This window comes from Castanea sativa, chromosome 6 (genome assembly GCF_040712315.1).
Source record: "Castanea sativa cultivar Marrone di Chiusa Pesio chromosome 6, ASM4071231v1".
NCBI classification, from domain to species: Eukaryota; Viridiplantae; Streptophyta; class Magnoliopsida; order Fagales; family Fagaceae; genus Castanea; species Castanea sativa.
Genome location: NC_134018.1, coordinates 6,336,792 through 6,349,559, shown reverse-complemented (window position 1 = coordinate 6,349,559; position 12,768 = coordinate 6,336,792). Strand labels below are relative to the sequence as shown.

Genomic DNA, 12,768 nt, shown 5'->3' with positions numbered 1-12,768 from the left:
AATTTGGTTCAATGCTCTACTCATAGCATCCGCTCCTAGGCCCCTGCTGGACAAATTCCTATTCTTGTGGTCATGAGAGCCATTCTTTTCATTCGAGTAAGACTCACTAGGGGGAGTTCTCGACCTTGGCCTATAGCTATCCTCCTCATTGTCATTTTCTCCATAAGAGGAATCAGAGATGGACTGAATCCGCCTCTGTCGTTCGTGATGTAGTTTTCTCTTCAAATGGTCAATTTCCAATTGCATGGCTCTGGCATTCTCCTCATGGGAGGCTCTGCTTCCACCTTGTGATTGGCTTCTGCTCGTCTAAGTGGTATGTACACTTCTCGATCTCTTCCCTGTTCATGGAAGTCATCTTGACGCTGGGTCCACCTAGACTCTCCTTGCTGTGGACCTGAATTGCCATAAATTGACTTTAGACTCACTAAAAACCCAAGATTCTCACAGACGGTGCCAATTGTAAGGTCACAATTTGTGCCTAGGCCCAACAGGAAGGTGGGTATAGGCCCAAATAGCCTAATACAATAAATTTATAGAGTGTGGGTTAGGAATCTTGTTTCTAATGAGCTTAAATGATAATAGCAATGGCCCAAGATTCTAAAACAACAAGAATGAACAAGTTTATAATGATGAAACGTCTTCTCGGACTCAAGCCGAGGACCAAATAATAATATTTCTTCTTTCCTAAAGGTTAATTACAAATCTTTAGTCTACAGTGTTTTTCTTCCTCTTTTTCCCGGTCCCCCTTTCTACAAGACCTTCTTCCTTCTTATAGTTCCTCTTCATCTGCATTCTTGCTCTCCACGTGTAGATTCCTAATGTCCCTCTTGATACTTGTCCCATCAACCTCTTCCTAAAGTCCTTAGGTAATAGCTGTAAGGCTGAAAATCACTGTTCAAGTATCACTTCCTCATAAATGCGGCCAGAGACTTAGGTACAGAACATTCAATGTGGTGGTAGCAGCTTTCTCTGAGATATTTCTTAACTGTCCTTGCTCTATGTGCCCTTATACAACTCATCTTCATCCCCAAGACCCTCTAAAATATTATTATAGTTAACATGACGTACCCCCTAATCCTTACTGCACTTAGCCGAGGAAGCACTCCTCCTCGGACTATTTACATTCACCTTGTCTACCATATTTGTTGTTGGATCAGCAAGTTGGATATCATTATTAATACCAACCTGTCCTTGGACAAGTAAGCGTCCTCGGATCAAGCCCATGACCTATAAACATATTTTGAGCCTTTTATCCTCACAATTATTATTATTGTGATAATAGGGAACTTAATGGACATAATTTAAGTAAAAATTGTATTTAACTTTTGTCTTTTATATATACAAAGTGACACTATGAACACTGTATTTAACAAGCACTTCTGAAGTTCGAGCAAGATCTTGAAGATCCTTCAAACCAGCTTGCCTCTTGGGCTGCAGCTGATGAGGATTGTTGTCACTGGTTGGGTTGTCTGCCACAACCTTACTGGTCATGTCCACCAACTCCATCTTAGAAGCATTCCTCCTTCGGATGACCAGTTTGCAACTGATGATCAATATGGAGCTCATTTAGAAGCTTATAAGCGATCAAGGCTTGTCGGTAAGATAAATCCTTCTCTACTTGATGTGAAGTATTTGACTTACCTGGACCTTAGTTACAATGATTTCTATGGTACTCAAATTCCCAAATTCCTCGGTTCAATGGGGAGTTTAAGATATCTTAACCTCTCTAATGCAAGATTCGGAGGAATGATACCTCATCAACTTGGGAATCTCTCAAATATGCACTATCTTGATCTTGGAGGTAATTATGGCTATAATTTATATGTCCTGGGCCTTCAATGGCTCTTTGGTCTTCCTTTACTACAACACCTTGATTTGAGTTACGTAGACCTTAGCCAAGCCTCTGATTGGTTACAAGTGACAAACAAACTCCCTTCCTTGTTAAAGATGTGGTTGTCAGGTTGCCACCTTGGTTTTACCCGATTCATACCCAATATTAACTTTTCATCTCTCACCACCCTTGATCTTTCATCCACCACTTTAGAAAACAACTTGATTCCAAAATGGGTCTTTGGTCTTCATAATTTGGTTTCTCTTGATCTATCTTCCATTGGGTTTCATGGTTCAATTCCTATTGATCTACAGAACATGACTTCACTTAGGCACCTTGATCTATCTTACAACTTCTTCAACTCTACAATTCCCAAATGGTTGTACAGTTTTTGTCATCTTGAATTCCTCAACCTTGGCTTCAACAATTTTCAAGGTACAATCTCTAGTGCCATTGGAAACCTAACATTTGCCATTAGAATAGACTTCTCCAGCAATGAACTTAATGGAAAGGTACCAAGATCTTTGCGTAATCTCTGCAACTTAAGAGAAATTAGAATTTCATATAACAAATGGAATCAAAAGATATCTGAACTCTTAGAAAGTTTATCAAGATGTGTTTCACATGGACTAGAGACCTTAGAAATGAATGATGCTAGACTTTCTGGGCATTTGATCAATGAGCTTGGGCAATTTAAAAATCTAGTTGTGGTATCTTTGGGGTATAATTTAATTTCAGGTCCAATTCCGTAGTCTATAGGAAATCTTTCATCTTTGAGATCCTTGAACCTTGTGACTAATCAAATTAACGGAACTCTCCCTCAATGTTTTGGACAGCTATCCAAATTAGAGTATCTAAATATCGATTCAAATATATTGGAGGGTGTAGTATTTAAAGTCCATTTTGCCAATTTAATGAGACTAACAACACTTGTTGCGTCTCAAAATCAGCTGACTTTAGAAGTAAGTGACAAATGGGTCCCTCCTTTTCAGCTGAACACTTCATATTTGAGATCATGGAAATTAGGGCCAAAATTTCCTTTATGGTTTTGTTCACAAAAGCATCTTGAGTTTTTGGATATATCTAACACAAGGATTTTAGATGTGAATCTTCATTTGATTTTGGAACTTGTCTTCTCAGTTTAGCTATCTAAATATCTCTCACAATCACATTCATGGAAATATTCCACATATCCCGATGCTTTTTTCCATGTCATTAGTGATTGATATGAGTTCCAATCAATTCATAGGGTCATTACCTTATATATCTATGAGAGACCGCCAAAATTGGGTGCCTCTAAAAAAAAAAAAGATTTTAAGTATCCCCAATGGAGTCGCCACTATGAGAGACCGCCAAAATTGGGTGCTTCTCAAAAAAAGAGCGATTTTAAGTATCCCCAATGGAGTCACCACTATGAGAGACCGCCAAAAATTGGGTGTCTTTAAAAAAAAGAGAGATTTTAAGTATCCTTAGTGGAGTTGCCACTGTGAGAGACCTCAAAAGTGCCTCTTAAAAAAGAGATACTTTCGGAGTGCTGTTTAGGGCATTTCTCTTTTTGGGTAAGTGGTATGGAGTCGCACCTTATTTTTTTATACAAAAAATAAGAAAAAATAAATACATATCTGAATTGTTCCATTCATTGATTGAATAAAAATTACATATCTTGAAAACTTGAAAATTACATGGCTTTGGGTCCTAGTTACAAACTACCAAATAATTACATGGCTTTTTGTCCTAATTACATTTTATCCAAAATAAATAAAGAGAAGGCTAGATCTACTTAGCCAAATACCAAAATCCGGAGGCTAAGTAACGGAATGGGAAGGTGTTAGGCACCATTCTGCCCAGACAGAGTCTGGTCTTCTAGACTCTTGTGACCAATGTACAATTTTATGCATATCATGAATGATATGTTAAACATGGGAAAAAAATTAAATCACACGAATTTATTTATAAATGAAGTCTCTTATTTTATTTAAAAATCAGATCTGTTTTGGTGATGGAAAGAAAGATTGATTTTTGACTTGTTTTAAAAATGCCAGATCTATTTTTGTGGTATGTAGAAAAAGTGGTTTTTAGAGATAAAAATTCAGATTTGTGTTGTGATAATAAAAAAAATGGATTTTGATAGCCAAAAAATCAGATATGTTTTTATATGTTTTAAAAAAATATGAAAAAGATTTCTTATGAAGAGAACAAACACAAACACAACAATACATGATCTCTTTCTTTATTTCAAAAATATGCATGCATTAAAAAATCAGATCTGTATCTCAAGAAGATATACATCAGTTTTGATTAAAGAAAATTCATATCTACATCTAAAGAAGATGAGATCCGTTTTATTTTGAAAAAAAAATTCAGATTTGCATCTAAGGAAGATACATATCCATTTTTATTTTAAGAAAAATTCAAATCTGCATCTAAGGAAGATGCAGATCTGTTTTATTTTAAGAAAAATTTAGATCTGCATATAATGAAGATGTAGATTCGTTTTTTATTTTAAGAAAAAATCAAATCTACATCTAATGAAGATGCAAATCCATTTTATTTTAAGAAAAAAATCATATCTACATCTAATGAAGATGCAGATCCATTTTATTTTAAGAAAAAATCAGATTTGAATCTAATGAAGATGAAGATCTGTTTTTATTTTAAGAAAAATTCAGATCTACATCTAAGGAAGATGCAAATCCGTTTTATTTTAAGAAAAATTCAAATCTACATCTAATGAAGATGCAAATCTGTTTTTATTTTTGGAAGAAGTGTTGTTCACTTGCAAATTATTGACATTCAAGAAAGAGACTATAACAATTGCACAAAAACAATCATGCTTTAAACAAAACAATGATTAACGATTCATAGATAAAAGAACATTCATCATTATAAACAAGAAGCATAAGAAAAAGATAGGGTGAAGGGAACAACCTCTTGCATGAGCACTCTTTTTTCTTGAGAGGATGTTTTAGGGTTTAAAGAAATTTATGCAATTCTCTTTGAAACCTAAAAACCCTAATTTAAGCAGCAACACTCAAAGAGGGTATTAAAAAATATGAGCAATTTGAGAGCCTAAAACGTATGCCTCCCAAAGCGTTAAAAGAAAAAAAAAATGTGCTGAATTATGAGGTTCAGTCTCTATTTATAAAGGTCAGAGGACTTTAAAGAATAGGTACGGACGATTAGGGTGTGAATCCGAACGCATCCTTTTTTGAAAAGATCGAAAATGGTGTGCCTTATCGTCACCAGAAGGCCGTTGGGACAAAACCCAAAACATGGGAATTCAGCACTTTTAGGGTGCCATTCGGCACACCAAAAGTGCCGAATTGGCTCTTGGACCCCGCATGCTCTTTTGTGTTCAGGTGTCGTTTGGACTCCTCTTCTAGGGTTTTTTTTTATCGATCCTTGTACCTAGACGTGTTTTCATCCTCTGTCTATGATTTTACTTCTCTTTTATGGACAATTCAAGCTATTTAAGAACAATTATCTTGTAGATAAATACCCTAAAATAAATCTTGATAAAGTTCAGATTATCTACAATTTTATTGTTATCCAATCACCCCTTTTATTCCTATGCATGCAATTCTATTTTAAATACTAATTATCAACCAATCACAAAATTATTTAATTAATTTTAATGGTTTAACCAATCAAAATTAATTTAAACTAATCATGTGTGGTCGACCTTACCTAGACGCAATACATGTTGACCATACAAACTTGATCATGTGATATCTTTCAATCCGATGGTCCAATTTGAAAACTGGAAACGCCGTTGTGACCGTTAATATCTCAATATCATTTTTATGATATGCAATGAATGAATTAATGCATGTAATGCAAAGACAAGTTGATGCATGTGATGCAAGAACCAATTGATGCATGTGATGCAATTATGATTTTTGAGATACATGGATGGTCATTCAAGTCATTCTCCTTGATTAAATCATGAGTGCAAAATTGAGTGTCTACAATATCCCCTAATGTGAGTTTTGTCGATCTTTCTGACAATAAATTGTCTGGATCTGTTTCTCACTTTTTGTGTTACAAGATGAATGAGGTCAAACATATGAAATTTCTCAATGCTAGAAAAAATCTCTTATCAAGAGAAATAAGTGATTGTTGGGAGATGTGGCAAAGTTTGTTTGCCTTAAATTTGGGAAACAACAATTTTACCGGTAGTATCCCAATATCCATTGGTTCTTTGGTTGCTCTTCATATTTGCACCTACAAGACAAAAAATTCTTTGGAAAAATACCATTATCTTTGAAAAATTGTGAACAATTGGTGACCATTGATATTGCAAAGATCGAGTTTGTTGGAAGCATACCTTCATGGATGGGATATACTTTGTCAAAGTTGGTGATTCTCAACCTTCACTCAAATAATTTTCATGGCTACATTCCGAAAGAACTGTGACTTCTAACTTCACTTCAAATCTTGGACCTTTCAAATAATAAGCTATTTGGAAGCATACCTAAATGTGTTCACAATTTTAGTTCTATGACCCAAGCCACATATCACAACTCAAAGTATCCCTTTCTTTTATATCAGCAATCACTAGGATATAATTCTATACCTTTCGAAAGTGAATTGCTTATGATTAAGGGAAAGTTCTTGAGTATTCCACTACTCTTCAAATGGTAAAAATTATAGATTTTTCCAAGAACAATTTATCTGGAGAGATCCCTAGATAAGTGACTAATCTCACAGGATTACAATCATTGAATTTGTCATTTAATTTTTTGATTGGAAGAATTCCTGAGAATATAGGTGATATGAGATCATTAGAATCTATTGATTTCTCAATAAACCAACTTTCAAGTCAAGTTCCTAAAAGTATGTCAAGTTTGACATTTTTAAGTCACTTGAATTTGACAAACAACAATTTAACTAGGAGAATTCCTTCAGCACTCAGCTACAAAGCCTCAATGAGTCCAGTTTTTTTGGAAACAAACTTTGTGGACCTCCACTTCTTGATAACTGTACTATAAAGGATGTAAAACCCTTCTTTGAAAACAAATGGAGCAAGCATTTTCATTCACTTTAGCTGGATTGGTATCATGTGAATATCAGATGCAGTCCAAGTTGATATATGTGAATATCATTGGTATCATTTTCATCCAATCGATATATGTGAATATCATGTTTCTTCAATGAACGTCAGATGCAATCCAAGTTGAAGTTTTATAAACTGTATGGATTACAATATAAAATCACTTTCAATTAATAAAAGAAATTGATCACTTAAAACAATGTACGATTCGTTCAGGTAAATAATTTTTTAAAAACAGAGAAGTATAAAATTGCTTTTCTCTAACCCTCTCATGGGTCTCTGTTTTGGGGGCAGTGAGTCAACGGTTGTGGAGATCAAGCAAAAGCAGTTTGTAGAAAAGTGTTTATTTGTCTCTGAGTATGGTATTTTTTTTTTTTTCCCAATTTGTTTTAGGTATGGTTCCAAATTTCCAATAGGTAAATTTTGTGAATAAACCTGTGAATTTTTATCACTTGCTTTCATGCTGTTATTGGCTCTTTAGATTGCTACTTGTTATTGTGATAGATAAAGCCCACAAGTTGTTCATTGGATTTGGTAATTTCGATTTTTGTCATATGGTTATATTTTGAACTTTTGCACTTTGTAACTTTACGAATGAGACAGGAAATTAAATTAACCTCCCCTTCCTACCAAACCGTATCTCCCTGAGTTCAATGGTGATGGGTTATTTGCAAGCATGGACTGCTATTTGGGCCTCCCAATTTGTGTTTATATTTATTCTGCTTTATGACGTATGATGACTTCCACCAGTTTTATTGATTCTATGAATTTTGTTTTATTGTTTGGGCCATAGTGGACATTTGCTTGCATTTTCCCTTTTAATATTTTTGGCCCCGTTCGGCCAATATTATCGGTTCGGGCTTTGTATAAAAGGTTGTGTAAAAACCTAAAATTTTGGGTATCAATAACTTTCTCCCAATCAACCATAATAATTTTGATTGGATACCTCTCGTAGACTCCGACTCCTCTCCTTATTCATTTACCCCTGAAGTCCTAAACACAACAAAATGCACCAAGAGAAGACTTGTTATGTTTTCTTAATGAATGACTTCTCCTGCAAAATTTATTTTAATTTGGGATTACGATTACAATTGATTATTTCTTGAATGAATATTTTCTGACAGACTGAGTCTGTAAGGGAAGACAGAATAAATTACTAAATTGGTCCTAAAATTTTCAAAATGAAAATTTCATTTTGATTATTTTCTACTTGATCTACCAATTGGATTGATTTGCTTTGCTATTAACATACTCAATTGAAATTTTAAAATAAGTGGGATTGAAAGTGTGATCAGTATTTGGATGAATTTAAAAAAGAACAAAAAATTATTGTAAAATGTTTTAAGAAATTTTTTTTTATGTGCATAAGACCACAAAAAAAACTTCGCCAAAAATGCAAAAACGCCTATCTAACTTTGGATCACTTTCATGCAAACTCTGGTAATTCCAATTTGATATTATTTTACTCAACTGGATTAATGAAATTTTCAACCAAAAAAAAAACCTCCATAGTGCTGTATATTGTTTGTGTGCATGGTTTGTGTTTAGTTATAGGTATATAGGCCTAATAGTTTCTGTTCAAATAACACATATTTTAATTTTTCTTCAGAAATTATCAAAAGAAAATATTATGCGCGCACAAGAATTTAAATGTTTTTAGCTTTTCTTGAATTCAGAAATGTTATTTGGAATTCAAATAAATGTTTCATATTTTTAATTAGTGTACGCTTTGTTGTGGATCAAATTTTAAGTTTTATATGTAGTAGTAATAATCAATGACAAAGATTTTTAGATTTATTGGTATATTAATTTATTTTTCTTTTCCAATCTTTTCTACAACTTATAATGAGGATTTTAAATTCAAAAAATTAATCTCTTTTACTTTTCTTTATTCCCTTTGCATCTTGACTGATCTAAATCGTTTTCATACAAATTTGTTTCGCTGTAGGAAAATTACCAGCAAGCCAATAGTACAAATTGTTGGCTTGAGTTTACCAAAAAAATTGTTAGCTTGAAAAAGAACAAAAAATATTGTCAGATCTTTTAACCATGTTTTATGTGAGTAAACTATGACAAAATGCAAAGATCCTCCAACTTAGGGTCACTTTCCCACATACTCCGTTTGAGGTTAGGGTTTAAAGCTAAGTTTTTTTGGGTCTGGGGTTTTAGATTCCACTTAATAACTGAAAGGCAAAGTAGTGGAGTATAGGGAAGGAGGGTACAACAGTCATTTTATTTGAAGGAGGGTAATTACGGTAAAAAAAAATAATTGAAAGAGGAAATAATAGTATAGTGCAGCAGACAACAGTACAAATTAGTAACAAAATAAAGCAAGGCAAGATTTATTCATTTATCTCGTTTAATAACACATTAATTTGTATCATTTTTTTTTCTTTCTTTTTTTCTTTTTAGAAACAAATTTTAGAGATCTACCACGTCATAGATCTAGAAACTCAAGATAGAAACTCAAGAAATAGACTAAATGAATTGAAGTGGATTGAAAATAACTAAAATGGACCGAATGGACCAAAGTAGACTAAAATATATCAAAGTGGATCGAAATGGACGGAATGGACCGAAGTAGATCAAAAGTGGAAGTGGTCCAAAATTGACCAAAGTGGACCAAAATGGACTGAAGTGGACCGAAATAAACAAAATAGACCAAAATGACCCTAATGGAACAAAGTGAATTGAATGGACCGTAATGGCAAGAAGTAGACCGAAATGGACCTAATGGAACGAAGTGGACCAAATCGATTACCTAAGTTTCTGCTTCTTTCACAAGAAACTAACCAAAAATCTTGAGCTTGGCAATTGTTTTACCTTTTGGGTCAAGAATATGCGAAGAACATCTGATGCCAATGCATTTACTCTCAAAACAAAAAAAATCTTAGATATCTATAAAGACCCACACAAATTAAGAAATTGTTAAAAACTAAAATAAAAAAGACTCCTCATCATTTAATAATAAAAAATCAAATGGGATGGGGAAAGAGAGAGTGAGAAGACAAAACTTATAACACCAGTAGTTACAAAATGACCTAACCTTTGTAAGTACTAGCGAAGCTTATAAACCGAAGACTCATTCACTAACTAACTGATGTGGTACTTTAAACCACTTATCTTTTTTTGAGATAATGTAGACAGAAGACATAAGATATGGGAAAAGAAGGAGTGAGAAGACAAGACTTACAACACTAGCACTTACAAAATGGCCTAACCTTTGTAAGTGCTAGCGAGACTTATAAACCGAAGACTCACTCACTAACTGACCAATGTGGTACTAGCGAGACTTATTAATAACTAATCTTGAATACACGACTTGTAGCTGAACTACAAACCAAAACCCCAACTAGTAGGAGCTAAACGACTTGTCGTGAAGCTATGATAAATGTGACTATGACATGTTTTCTGAATTCTGAAAATATATTCAGTGGTAATTATTTTTAATAATATTTTTGAGAAGGGATTGTTTTGGAGACAATGATTTTTTTTTTCTTTTAAAAAATGGATTCTAACTTCAATGTTTATTAGGGAAACATATTTTTGTGATATTTTTATTAAAAGAGGGATCATCTATATCTCTTTGTTATTGATTAATGCAGCTAGACCGAAATAAACTAAAATGGGCCGAATTATTATTATTTTTTTTTAATAACTATGGCTACAAGTTTTTCTCTTTAAATTTCAGGGGTGTTCTAATGTTTTTCATTTTAGAAAATTAAAATCCTCTTGCTGCGCATATTTTTTGAAAAATTTTATTCAATTCTCAATCTTATTTCTTTTTCTCTCTCTCTCTCTCTCTCTCTCTCTCTCTCTCTCTCTCTCTATATATATATATATATATATATTCTTTTTGAGGAATTGTAGGCTATGATTGAAATTCTTGATCTGTGAGAATGGTTTGTGTTTAATTTAAGTATAGTTTTTGTTCAATGACAATTATTTTAATTCTCCCTTGGAATTTATATATATTTATTTATTTATTATTAACGCAGAAGAATGTTAAGGTTTTTGAGCTTTCTTGAATTCAGAAATGTTATTTGGAATTTGAATAAAATTTTTGGATTTTTAATTAGTGTACAAATGAACAATTGGGAGAATGTAATCGTAATTCTCATTGATTTTGTGAAATAATACCTCTCTCTTTTATATACAAGAAAACAAGCTAAGAAATTAGCTAACTAACATAGCGGAAAGAATAACAAAAAATCCCGCCAACTCTAACAGTCTATCAGTAAACAACACGTGGTAATTAATAAGTAGTCTAAACGACGCTTAATTTAGTTTACAGAGAAATTATTTACACGACAAGTAGCATAACAATAGCTTAGAACTAAGCAACAAAAGCACACTGAGATGTTTAATTGCTTCAATCTTTAATATATACTTTGTTGTGGATCAAATTTCAGTTAAGTTTATATATAGTAATAATTAATCAATGACTAGCAGCAAAAAAAAATAATAATCATTGACGAATATTTTTAGATTTATTTTTATCTGAATTTATTTTTTATTTCCAATGTTCTCTCGACAACTTATAATGAATATTTTTTATTTCCAATGTTCTTCATTCTTTTTCTTTTTCTTTTTCTTTTTTTTCTTCTGATCTGGCGTTGGCGTGTTGCGAGCCATATGCCGAAGCTAGATTCACAAAATACAGAAATCATGTTCACCAATGCCAGGGAATTATGGAATGCAAGAAATGAGAGACTATCAGAGGTGGTAACAGGAACATGACCATGCAAAACTGGCTACCTTCTAATTGGGATTGCTATAAATTAATGTGACTGGGAAAGTACCACACGGCAACTAGCAGAGGTGGCTTAGGCGCCTCAGTATGCGATCACCATGTTAGGGGAAGCACTGCGCTTACTATAATCCGAAGTGGCAACAATATCTGCAGGTTGTGGCTTGATCGGGCTGTTTATCAAGCTTTAAGATTTGCAAGTGAGATGGGTCAGCATTGGATGGTGATTGCAAGGAACTTTTCATGATGACATTTTCACAATGGTGCATTTAACTAGACTTCACGGTTAAAAGAGTGTCCTGCATGTCTCGCACGCATTGAACAATCTGATTTAAAGATTGTAGTAGTAGCAATACCTATAAAAAAAATGTAATAATATAATAGTTATCATTTTGATTCCAAAAAATCATGAGTGATTAGTTTACTATACCATTCAAAACACTTATGATATTCAGTTTTCTTATGGTTAATTCCTAAAGAATTTTACCTTTTATGATCCTATTCCATTTTATTGATCCTTGAATTTTATATACAAGTAATAATCAAAGAATTTTTCGTCTAAAATAAGTTGGACTTTTGGCAATAAGAACTTCAAAGTCAGTGGAACTAGAAGATTCATCATATATATTTTTGGCATGAATAAAACCACAAAAATAGCTAATAAACAGAATAACTAGGACACCACTTCACTTTGCCCAACATCAAAATTATGCACTCCCTTCCCTACAAAATCTTTTTTTTTTTTTTTGAGATAGATAAACTTAATTTTCGAGGGAATTTCAAAATTAGCTAGGTTAAACCACAAATAGTTCCTTAAATGAATGACAGGAGGCCATTACTACCTAACATCACAATATTTGCTCACATCCATGACACGTTCATAAAATGCATTTTTGATAATCTCAATTTTGGTCCTAATATAATCATGATTTTGGCTAATAATTAGTTCAACTCTTCACTCCTAAAGTGTATGACTTTTGGAACTAGTTAGACTCATACTCAGAGACGAACCTAAGGGGGGCCTGGGCCTCCCTGGCCGTAAGAATTTTTTTTTACTATTTAAAATTTTCAATTTTGCAGTTAGGCCCTCCTCTTTCAAAACCTTCGGCCTCCTCCCCTCCAATCATCCTAGCC

General features: G+C 33.3%; 1 pseudogene; it reads left to right on the top strand.

Moving 5' to 3' along the window:
- The first annotated feature begins 244 nt into the window (after positions 1-244).
- Positions 245-6,247, top strand: LOC142639347 (receptor-like protein EIX2; annotated as a pseudogene).
- Positions 6,248-12,768: the final 6,521 nt, after the last annotated feature.